At 41.2% G+C, this 12942-nt stretch overlaps 1 protein-coding gene across 6 annotated transcripts in view; it reads right to left on the reverse strand.

Annotated features, from left to right (window-relative positions):
• The window catches only part of LOC104144434 (polycomb group RING finger protein 3), a 78411-nt gene extending 74046 nt beyond the window's left edge, over window positions 1–4365 (reverse strand). For 3 of the 6 annotated variants that reach the window (XM_068924686.1, XM_068924683.1, XM_068924685.1), the window contains exon 1: window positions 4090–4338. The gene's annotated coding sequence lies outside the window, so the exon portion shown is untranslated. Of the gene's footprint in view, window positions 1–4089 lie in introns of all 6 variants that reach the window. The other 3 variants (XM_068924682.1, XM_068924688.1, XM_068924689.1) reach the window with 3 other exon arrangements.
• Window positions 4366–12942: the final 8577 nt, after the last annotated feature.

Raw genomic sequence — 12942 nt, forward strand, 5'->3', positions numbered from 1 at the left:
GTAATTTGGAATAATTTTGGCAATACAATGCACTTCAGCTAATTAATCAATTGACTCACAGCTTCCATTATATCAATCTGTATTTAAACCAGTAAATGCCACTCAGTCACCACAAAGCCTGATCTGCACAAAAGCTATTACATCCTAAATAAAGAATGTTTGAAGTTAGCCAAATTGCTTGTACTTTTCACCTTGTTCTTTCAGGTGCCAAATGGGGGATGGGGTTGGAGAAATCGTATAAGGACAACACTGGGGGGGGGGGGGGGGGGAGTAGAATCTGCAAACACTGCAATGACCATGCTTACATATTTTTACAAGCAGGTACTATTTACATTTACACTTTTAGATTGATGTTTGCATGCATGTGACATGAGAAGACATGTCAAGATAATTACAGGGCTAGTGTTCTTTTTAAACATTGAATCAAAATCTTAGTCATGATTCACACAAGATTTGTAGTATACCCAGTAATATTACAATAGATACATGACCCACTAAAGACAGAATATCTTACATTGTCTCATTACACATAAGAGTGAAAAATGGTTAATAAATTAAACTGAGAAATGTGTTGACAAGACAATCATTCACAAATCAGCAATTAAATAATGTTTGTTGCTAAAACAACCTGGGGAGAAAAAAAAAAAAAAAAAAAAAAAAGAAAGCTCTCTTAAGCAAGTACTGCACAACACATTCTCCCACACACACAACAAGCTGGTGATCAGTTGTTTTGTTTTTTAAAAGAAAACTTGTTTTTTTAGAGTAATATGTCTTTCAGGCTAAGAATTTCCCCTCAGAACCAATTTCACTTTCAACTTAAATGAAGTGTTCTCTCTGGTAGAAAAAGGGAAATAGCATTACCTATCAAGTCATGCATGATATCTTTGCAATGATAAGCTTCATTCAAATCTTCAATAGCAAATAAGGTTTTCCATCTCCTAGATTCCCACCACAGTGAATATTTTAGATGCTGGTAATTTAAGTACAGAAGTATTTATTCAGAAGATTAACTTGACAAAAACCTGATTTGGAAGAAAAGCAGTAAGTCTTTCCTCAGCTCTTGAGAGCTGACTACAATAAGAACTATTGTATATAGTATCTGTTTTAATCAACAATAAAACACAACAGTACATATCACAATAGCAAGGATTGGTTTTAATGCAAAGCAACCCCATCCTCTCCTCCCTTCGACTGCACTACTTCAGCACAGCAAGTAAATGTAGAATCTGTGAGCCTTGGCTTCCATCTTCCCAACACCCGCCTTAAGGTTTAAAAAAAAAAAAAGATTTTTTAAGAAAAAAATTAAGCCAGGACTCCAATAGAAGTCCCATACCAGGTAACATATTCTGGACCTGGACAGCGTCTTCCTAGCTGTTAACTTATTCCAATCAGACTGTCCTAAGTCAATTTTCTCTGGCCTCCCTTCAAACCTGATAGTATACCTACCCCAGCACAGTGGGGTAGCTTGAACTGTTACTCAACCATTTTTACCAACAATGTCAAAACTGAAGCAGTTTAAACTACTTTACGTTTAAGAATGTGGACATTTTTAAATCCATTGTATCACCAAATACTGCTGGATTACTGATAAAAGCTTCCATTTCAAACTATGTACCAATTGGACCACTATCCCAATATAAAAGGATGAAGAAAAAAATATATATTCATATACACAAGCACGAATATTCTACATGCGTTCTTGCAAGATCTCATTACATTTTCTTATAAGCTCACATCACCTGTTAAAAAAAACAGTACCTGAAAGAGTAAAACACTGTAAACACAGTATTTTTCAAAACATGCATTCACTTTACAGATCACATCTAGCTTTACATTTCCATGTAATTTTTGTTTTTTAATTTATTCCTTGAAGTAGCTTCCTGGAGAGTCCAATATTTTGATCTAAAATTACTTTAGTCCAAAAAGATCATCAACTCAAAAGGTTACCTGGATTAAAGAGTCATTTGGGAACAAAATATTGAACACAGAGCCCTTGTTAGCAAGGGAAATTACCTGTCTGAAATACAAAGCTGGGAGCCTATAATCAGAGGCAATCAGAGTAAGCAAGCAAAATATAAATATAGGTTTGGAGATTACAGCAACTAGAAGTTCTGGTTTAGAGTTTTCTAGTAGCAAAAATTTTTCAAAATATGGTATAATTTTTTTCCTAGGCTACTATGCCAGCATTGCAACAAAAATCTAAGTCGCCTTTAAGTGAAAGTGACATTTCACAACTGTTCAACTTTGATTTTCAACAGTGATAGAATCATAAGACAAGCCAGTCATTAGACTGGCTAGACCAATCCACATAAAAGAAATAAGGTATTTTTTAAGCCATTATTTGAGAAAAATCTAAATCCTTACAAGTTTAAATCCTTCCACACTTTCTCCTGCAGTTCTTCTATAGTTCTCTTTAGAAAGGTTACCTGCCCTTTTTCTAACTGATCATACAAGATCACACTATATATCACTAGTTCTGCCCAGATACTGTACTCCCTTACACATATTTTAAAATGAGTGGACCACTTAAATTGAAAGATTTTTACTGTTAGCATACAAGGTTTCTATTTCTAGGCAAGTACCTGACATGATAGCGTCACAATGCATATACTTATCTAACCTACCACTGGAAGAAAGAATTTAAAGTTCACAGCCTAACCAACAACAAGCAATAAACACACATGCTGTCTGGCAATAAGAAAAGCTGTTTAACATATACCAAATTGTTCACACTTTATAGAGTAAACCAATATACAATTGAAGTTATGTACATGAGATTTAGATGTTAGAATGAACACTGTGTTTAGATAAATTAAAAAAAAAAAAATGCTAAGCCTTCTCATCCACAACCTTAACTCTAAGAAACATAGGCAGACAACTGTGTAGGACTCCTGAAAAATACCAAAGCAAAACACTTCTAAAGGAACATTCCAGAGCACATATGGGTAATCAAACAGAATGTCTAGATCTAGATTTCTCAGTCACCCATATTTCATATGCAGAGGACAAAAATGGCTAAACTGATCTGAGACTAAACATACAGAGTAATGGGACATACAACACTTCTGAAACAAAGATACATGTGAACTAGGAGAGAGCATCCAAGTATTACACGACTACAGTATTAAGCCTTCTAAAGTTTCTTCACAGAACACTCTGAAGTGACACCAATTACTCTTGGACAAGAGACCAACTGCCACATTATTCCATAGCACCACAACTCACTGGTGAACTCAAAATTTGTAGAAAATAACCAGAACTTGGCAGTAGAAGAAAACTACACTGGTTCAACAAACATTCGGTGGGGGGGGGGGAACCCAACACAAGCCATAAATATCCCTTGTTTTATCTACTAGTGTTACTTCAGTTCCCGTTTCTCATAAGACATTAAAACCTATAAGCCATACACAGTACCGAAGCCCCACATCCGTACAACTGAGGTCATTTAGCAAGGAATATGCCCACTCCAGTCTCGAACTGGCTAGAGCCAGATCCCCTCCCCCCCCGCGCAGTGGGGTTTTAATCCGTGCAAATCCATTAATAGTGGGGAGGGAGCTTCTCCCTGCAAACTTGAGGACAGGAGCCTCTTTCTTGGCAGGGTGCAGGGGGATACTGACCAGGCACCGGGAAGGAAGAAAGCGATCCCACTCCTCCACAAGCCAAGAAACTTAACAGTTTGAAAAGGAAAGGCAGGGGTAGAAATAGAGGGGAGAGGAAAAAAAAAAAGTGAAGGAGGAGAAGGATTTCCCCCCCCCCAAAGGAAGAGACCTTTTCCCGGGGGGGGGGGGGGGGGGGAAGGAAAGCTATCCTTAAGGATGGAAAAGGAAAAGACGCACAGAGGTGCGCGCACACAGTCCTTCCAACTCCGACGGCCAGCAGAAGACTCGCATGTTCGGGGGGGGGGGGGGGAGGGGGAAGGAGGGAACCCCATTCTCTATTACAATACCACTGAACCCACCGAGACAATAACAAGCATTTTCTGCATCACAAAAAGTTCAAGCACAGCCCTTCCCCCCGGTACACCCACACCCGAGGAATAAACGCCCGGTGCCGTCCCCCCCCCCCAGTACCGGAGGACGGCAGACTGACCTGTCGGCAAACGACAGCAACAGCGGCAAAAGAGAGGAGGAGCAACGCTATATCCAACCGCTGGGAGGAAGGGCAGGGATCTTTTATCTTCAGGAGAAGGTTGATTTCCCCTCCTCCCCCCCCGCTTTTCCTCACAGTTCCTCTTTTATTTTTTTTCCCTTCTCCTGTCGGAAAAAAATGAGGAAAAAATACCTCCCCCTCATCCAAGTTCCGACTCGGAGTTTAAAACAAAGAGACGGAAATAGCCGAGCACGGCCCGAATGAAGCCGAGCGAGAGTGTCATGCATACAGCGCATGCGCACTGCGCGTACTCACATGCACAGCTCTATATTCATCCCTCCCTCGAGATATGGGGTTGGTTTCGCGTTAGCTATTCTTCCCATCCCACTCCGTTATGCACGTGGTGAAGGGGGGGCAGTGTCTTCTCGGGTGCCCCTTAGGCTCGGGGAGGAGGATGCCTCTCTGCTGCACTCTACATTCCTCCCTAGGGTGTTCCCTGTGGGATTCCCAGCCCTGTGTTGCTCCATCATGCACATGCTTTCTTCAAGTTGCACCCTTGTACGCTATCTTCTTTTGTCAAGATGGGAGTGAATGGATGAGGGGTGAATTTACCCAGAAATAACTACCTGCAGCCCTTGTGCAATACATGCTTTCCCCCTGCCCCACTTAGCCTTCTTCACACGCAGGGACAGGCACCCCTGGCACTGCTCCTCCAAACCTGTGCCTTCCCATGCAAAGACAAGCACCCCAGCACAATCCTCCCCAAACCTGCACCTTTCCATATACAGGTACACTCATCACTGTCACAAATCCATTGTCATAAACAGGGACAGACATTCTCTGCACAACCCTTCTAACATCCTCCTCACATATACAGAGAGACACTCTTGCAACATACAAGATCTCCCTGCCACAGCCTACCAACACCCTTCTTTACACAGGAATAAACTCTGCACAACCCACCAACAGCTTTCCTTCACCAACAACCTTCATACACAGGACTTACCACTTCTAGTCCTCTATTCCCAGCACAAAAAGGCACTGGAACAATCTCCCAACATTAAACTTGCATATGCAACCCACCAATTTCTGTACTTCTGTACAACTTCTCCAGGACCCAAATACTCCTCCATCCACATGTGTGGACTTCAGAAACGGCTCACATCCACTCCAAGACACTCACACTTTAAGAGTTCAGAAAACAGTTGTCCAATTCCCAACAGTACCAATATCCCCCAGACTGTAAAGATGAGTTGAACTTTTCAAAATAATGAGATTTATAAATAAGATTTACATTCTGGACAGCTTATATACTTCGGATTTCAGTGTTTAAAGCTATATCATATTTCAAGGTTTTCTCCAGAAGCATGTTGTTTTAACCAAAAAATCACATGCTTCCAGAAGCTGGAGCTTTAAGAAGTCCACCAGTTACTGTGAAACTTAAACAGAAGCTGAGAATGCTGGTGACAAGATATTTGCAATTTTTCATCAGGTTGCATAAGTCAAATGCTTCAACTGAAAGCTCTGCTGAAAGACAATGCATGAGGACAAGTTTGCAAAGTAGAAACTGAGGTTGAGTTCACACCACATAGCTGAACACTGAGATTACAAAGGCAAGTACTCAAAAATTAACCTTTCCAGGGCAATCTACCTTTCCTATTATGCATATTTTCTATGTAATCTAGTTACATATCTGTACATTTCCCCCCCCCACATACACACACACAAAGACTAAGCCTCAATATAGTCATCTACTTTGGCTAAGAAAGTAACTAGAAACAGGCTGTTCAGTGTGGCACATCCTTAGAAGATGTTTCACCATCCACTGAGTCTTACATGCATTGTATATTGGGACTTTAGGGTCTGTGCTCAGCGCTAAGAACAAAGTTATCCAGAGGCTAAGGCTGTCGTATGGTTAAAGAAAAAACACACACACACACACACACATATGCTAACACTATAGATTTGCTGTATTTAGCTTCAAGGGCTGTGCATCTAAGTGGCTGAGTCCTGTCTGTCAAATATCAAAATTCTGTTCTCAGTTTGTCCACAAATGACTGCAAAAATCTTTACTTACAGAGGCATATGCTACATTGCAAGAGGGGCCTGCTGCCTACCTTCTGGACTTAGGGTTCAAGATATACTTGCCTATATGTGGAAATTAGAAACTGGACACCTGTTTCTTTTCAGCCCTAATGTTTCCAGAGCCAAACAATGCAGACCTGGAAAAAAGATTAAGATCAGAATCTATAGCTTCTCTTGTTATAGATATTTTTAGAAGATGGTGCCCAGAGCAATATGACATAGCCATGTCTCCTCAAACTTTACTTTAAAAAACCCTTGATAACAAGTCTATGAAATGACTGTCCTGACCCTTTAAGAGTTGAGGCCATAGTTTGCTCTCACTTTAACCACTCTGCCCTAACATCAGTTCTGCTGCCTTTGACACCACCATATAAGAGTGTGTTAGCCTGTACATGTTTCTGAAAGACAAGGTCGGTGAGTAACTAGAGCATCTAACATCATAACTGAGTGGATATAAGCAGTTGTGTGAACAGCAGGACTTGGGGACTAGGAGAACTGAAACTTCTTGCTAGCACTGCACTCAAACTAAAAACATTTTAAAGAAGTATATGGATGAATCAAGAATTAGCATCTAAATAATTCCTTTAGTAAGCTCTACAAGCTTTAATCCTCACAATTTCCACACAAACCAAAGCATAATATGAACATAGGGAAATTGAAGAAGTATTGAGAAATAGGTACAAGCTCCAGCTTCTGGAGGCATGTGATTTCTGGTTAAAAAAGTAACCCCTATAAGAGAATCCATGTCAGTGTTCATGATAGGAAAAACAGTTCACGGTGAAAGAAGTTAACTGTTTCATTTGGGAGTCCCCTCTACCAGTGAAAAGTTATTAGCAATAACATATTAGCAATAATGGCTTAGGCAAGAAATGACCAAAAAATATCCAAGCAGAATATTTTTATGGGTGATATTAAAGCACAACCCATACAAAAACATGAGATAATGATTCTAGTATAGGATTGAGCACAAATGGCTATGGAAGATACATTTATAAACAGCCAAAGTCAGGAACTGGTTTAAACCAGCAGCTGCTGAGATCACATCCAAAGCAATATAAAAGGATTGCCAAGCACAGAAGCCAAAATAATCCATCTTTGCAGAAGCAAGAATATCTGAAATAGCTAAATCATTATCCTAGGAAGACAGAACAGCTTTCTCTACTCTTGTTGCACAGATACTCACAGACAGAGTGTTAGTTTAAAAAAAAATCTGATTTATTGGGATCCTTTGCTTTATTGGGGTAATGCTCATGTGGGGAATCAAATCTCTCAAACAGAATGGCTGGTCACTATCCAGATGGTGACAGGAGTCTCTGTTACAAGGATCCCTGTAATAGTGTCTTCAGCTAGATCAGGTGAGACTCACTGAACTGTTGTTCTGGTGAATTCTTATATTCCAGCTGACTCATGGTCCTATGTGAGCACTCCAGCATATGCAGTTTCCAATCCAGCAGTTTCTCTTGATTATCTTAAACTATATACAAAACGCACCTTAACTATCTATCTCAACGATGTACAAAAGACCTATGTGACTATTCCTGCATGTGCAGGACCAGTTTCTAATGACTACTTAAAATTCTTATCTATGTGCAGTTTAGTCAATTCCTTTACCTACAGCAGGAACTGCCTGGGTGAGTCACTAGAACAGCCAGATTCTCCACCCAGGATGTTAATCAACACATTGAAGCATATAAGTAGCATCTATCAATTGGCCTATGCACAGCAGGGGCTGCCTGGGGGAATCTCCTGGACTGTCTGGAATCCCACCCAACCAGAGAGGTCCTGTAGCCATTAGTTGATTTGTTGACTTGAACTTCTAGGCAGATTTGCAATCACCTTGTCTCAAATCAGTCCAGTTGTCTCATCTAGGCAGAGACTAGCTAGGGAGTTCCTGAACCACCCAGGAATTGATGACTAGGCCCACTGGGTATACACACAAGCACAGCCCTGATATCCAGCTACACCACAATTGCAACTATAGGGCAAACTTGAGTTTCTTCCTTATATTGCAATTATAACAAATTCAATAGATTTTGCCACATTCCAAAAGAGCTTTGCCTTTTTAGATCATGCGTGAATATGTTGTTCTAGACAAGTAAACCTTAACAAACAACTGTTGACTGTTCTTCCCAGGGTTCATCTTTCTCCCTGGCTACTATCAATGCTCCACAGACCCTCACCAACTGCTGGCACTATGAGCGCAGCTGCTCATCTATTGGCTGCAATTGACTGCTCAGTGTTTCTAATCACCCTTTTTCCCCAGCCACAAATCTGGACTCAACACTGGGTTCATTCGTGTTTCTTTATTTAGGGTTATGGTGAGTAACAAGCATAATACTGTACTAAAAAATGAACAGCACAGACCTGGGTTCCAAATATCCAGCAGCCTGAATCCAAAAACTCAAACATGCACCAGTTTTCATCTTCTAGATGCATCTGTGCTGTGGGCAGTCTCAACTCAGGCTCATCTAGGCTATCCCAGGGCTCTGACAGCAGCCTCCCCTCCCAGCAAGGTGCATTCTCACACCTTACAGAGATCTGAGGTCAGAAGAGCCTTGCTGTAGACTGCTTTAATTGCTGTGGAGTGTCAGCAGGCTATTTCAGGGGACACAGAGCCAGGGCAGGGACAGGGAAATGGGAAAGGAACATGGCATGAGAGACTTAGGGCTGAGTGGGTGGAGATCCAGGCTGCCCCTGACAAGCTCCAGAGGCCGAGCAGGCTTGACAGGGATTCACTTAGGAGCCTGGGGTTGAGTAAAGTCAGTGCAGTGGGGAGGTCAGAGCCCAGGGGAAAGCCAGTCCCTCAAGGGGGTTTGTAGGGGCAAGGCCCTGCATGGCCACAGACCAGGCTCCATCATGCTCAGCTCAGGGCTCGAAAAGGCCTGAGCTAACTGTCAGGGAGCAGCAAGGGCCAGCTGCTCCCTAAGGGAAGGGAAGCTAAGAGCAAAGGGGGAAATAACACAGCCAGCAGGGAAGAGGAGTCACTGTCCAGGACCTAGTCCCACACTACCCAAGTAAGGCAAGCAAGGCAGGTCCAAAAGTGGTAGCTAGGTCCAACCAAGAAGCTAGATCATAAGGCAATTTCATGGTGATGAGGCAAGTCCAAGGTCAGGCCAGGAAGTCAATCCACAGGTCAGGGTTAAGATCAGGTCCAGTGATCACCAGGCAGGTCCATAGTAACAAAGCAGGGCCAAGGTCAAGCCAGGAAATCAGTCCACAGGTTGGGGCCTGGCTCAATGGGACCCACGGCCAGGAATAGGCATGACTGTGCCTAAGCTAGGGACCAGTACCCCTCCAATATAGCTCAGGCAGGGGGTGAAGGCCCAGAGCTGAGTTTAAATAGAGCTCCTGGGTCCATGGGCTGGGGGCAGGCAACACTGGTCAGGGCCATTAAGGCCTATTAGTGCTCTCAGGGCCCTGACAGCAGCTGATGCTCTTTCTTAAATATGTTTGAGCAGAGGCATCATGTGCTCTTCTGACTGGTTGAAGTTTTGGCACACAATGTGTTGTTTTCATCTGTTTCAGAGCTGGCTGGAACTGGTTATGACTGGCCCAGGGCAGTTCATAACCTCCTCCCACAGAGGTCACCCTTGCAGTCCCCTGCTACTGAAACCCTGCAATTTATGCCCAATACAATCTGTCATGCACTAGTTATTTGGGTAACTTTCTCATAGGGGAAGCACATACAAGATCCAGGCATTAGCAGCACCATGCACACACTTCAGAATGCACACATTATACATATGTATGTTAAATGCCATATTTAGACTTTTCCTATTCTACAGATTTTCCTTCTACACTACCAGGTTTCTTCTGTAGATATCTATTAGTCCTTTGAGAGATTGACAACATGGACATCCTGCTTGTTATTCTAGCTTCTTATCACACACTCACCAACTTTTGCAACATTAACATGCATTTCACTTAAAGTTCCTATTCTTAGAGACATTTGAGCATGCAAGGTTATCAGGGTTTATTTTACAAACTTGTAGCTCCTGTATGTTCAAAGAAATGCTTAGCAAATTTGACTGCACTCTAAGTGTTTTAAGAGCAACAGAACTATATGAGACCTGTTCCATATTAAAGCAATCATGACTTTCTGGGGGTGGGCTTGTATTTTTTTAAAAACTTGGAAAGGCAATGTTGGCATTTCTCATTATCTTTGTGGTGCTTTTCCCATCAGCCTTCAGCTTCCTGCTGAAGAAACTTGTTAACAGTGGAAGAGGTAGTGCACAGCACCTTATCTTTTAGAAAGGCCAATATTGAGACTTAAATAGACTAGTGAAGCCATTTTACAAGGCTGACAAACTGATGTAGTTTCTATTAAAAACTCCTTAAGAATAGAATATTTCAGAGAAACAATAGTTCCAAGCAACAGATACAGAGAATTTCCACAGATATCTAGAGGGAGAATTTCCTCCTAATAGCTAACACACACTTGAAAGGGGATACTGGTCAAGACAACACTCCTGAATACTTCCTGATAATCAAGCTGGCATCACATCTCTGATGAAAGAAATCCAAACTCTCATTAGTGTGTGAATTTGAAATTAATGGCTATATTATATTAAAAACTGGGAAGGAAGGTAGGGTTGGTTCTGCAGCAAAGCATAAAATATCTTCTATTTCTCTAGATAATCTTTGACTTACTAAAGGTTGATATCTTTCTCCTCATTACTAGTACAGAATTGACAAGGCATGCTGTCTCAGCCTCTAGATGAACAATTTTAGTCTCTATTCTGATTCACAGTCTTTTTCTTGACAGAAGGCTAGCACAATACCCAGAGAGATCTGTACCACAAGGTTATTCACTAACTCTAAGAGACAGGTATTTAACTGTACCCTCAGTCATCACAACCAACCTGAGCACTTCATTTCTCTCTTCTATTTGTCTCTTATAATCCCTCCATTCCCCATCAAAAAAAACCAAACAAACAAAACACCCACTTCTCTCTAATATTGAACTCAAATAAATCAGGTTCATCAAGCCCTGTAGCCAAATCCACTCAGCTGTATGAGCTGATTTAGTAATCATTTTAAAAAAATGAAATGTGCTATTTTAGCAAGTACTAGCCACTTAAAATAACCCTATGCTTGCAAATATTCCCATTGGTAAGTGAAAGATAAAGACTATTGGCAGGGCATGTTAGCAACTGATATCTAGTAATAATAATCCCTTGTCCTTATGTAGTCCTTGTAATCAGAAAATATCATAGTGCTTTAAAGGAGAGTGTTGTTTTATAGATGGAGAAACTGGTTTATCTGCTAACAACATTCACCCATATAGACAGGGCTCATATCCCTTCCCTTGGGAAAAGCCCAACCCATATCCTTACTAGCACCTCTGCTCATAAGATTTGTGCTGAAAAAACAGCACTAGGTTGACTTGTTCCCGTGTTCTGCATCTGGGACATTTGTTTCTCAGAACTTTTAGCCATTCCAGTAAGAAGAAAGCTGTCTGCAACTTACTGCATTACTCTCATAAACCTGCTGACCCTTCAACCCACAATTATAAATATTGCATTAAATCCAAGGAGGAAATTACCTCCCTAACTGGTGCAATTCAGCTAGAGAGTCTATGTTCTCTAGGACCATCAATTGTCATTCAGCTACTGAAATATCAGAATATGTATATACATAACACAGGTAAGATTGTACAGGGGAAATGTAAAGCCATCGGGGAAAAAGGGCTCTAAAAATTTTCCTCCTGTATTACCTACAAAACTATATGCACTGCTGCTCAATTGTAGGGGCGAGGGGTTTTAAAAAGATAATCCCAGGGTAGTAGAATACAGTACTTTGTGTCCTTTTCCTATAATTTTTCTTTTAATATAAATTACAAATTTGATATGAAACTGAGATGCCAGATGTAAGGATACCATAATGAAACTTGTCAGAATGCTGCCTATCCATTTTGGTGAACCAAGGCACACTTTACACAAAGGAACACTTGGCTCACACCTCTTTAGCTAACCACAAGTTTTCCTGACTTCATTTTCAAAGAGGTTGCCGTGAGTCCAGTGCTCAAACCTGGCAAGCTTAGGAATCAAATTAAATGGATGCAACTCAGCCCATTTATGCCAGCTATGTACCTAGCCTTGTGTACCATTTTCACTGTAGTCATATTTCATCTGTCATTACATTGTCCCATACACAGCTTCAGCCCTCAGCATATTTTGCAAGCCACAATACTGAATATAGCACAGTGTGAAGTTCACAGTTCACTTGCTTCCCCAGATGGTTTTGTATAAGCATTCAGTTCTGATCCTGGTTCCTTCAACCAGCTATACATTAGTCCCTCTGCCCTGAATATTGGACACTCCCTGTTGGCCAAAAATAACCTAGGGTAGAGCTTCACTGATTTCTATTATTTGCATTTCTTTATTCTGGGGCAAAATCTGTCAAACACAGCAATCACTTCTTGTTCACTGATCACTAACATCACCATGGATCCTGACTGAAATTTCAGGAGTGTGCTCTTAAAAGGATTGCACCATCCAGGAGGGAGTCAGGTTAAATAACCAGAGGCATATTCAAATATCTAGCATGTAGTTATCCCCTTAAAAATACCTTTTCTCTCTTTCAGAAGGGAATATCAAGGATCCTAATTAGGTCCCACTTTACAGAAAACGTAGAGTGCAAACAGACATGCAGTGTATAATACATTTTATTATGATTGTATACACTAGAAGACATTTCAGACTTCATTCTTTAGCAATAGAGCTGCTGGAATGAACAGTCACAAATGAAAGAGCAGACAGAACATCA

The sequence above is a fragment of the Struthio camelus genome, chromosome W (genome assembly GCF_040807025.1).
Source record: "Struthio camelus isolate bStrCam1 chromosome W, bStrCam1.hap1, whole genome shotgun sequence".
Taxonomy (NCBI): domain Eukaryota; kingdom Metazoa; phylum Chordata; class Aves; order Struthioniformes; family Struthionidae; genus Struthio; species Struthio camelus.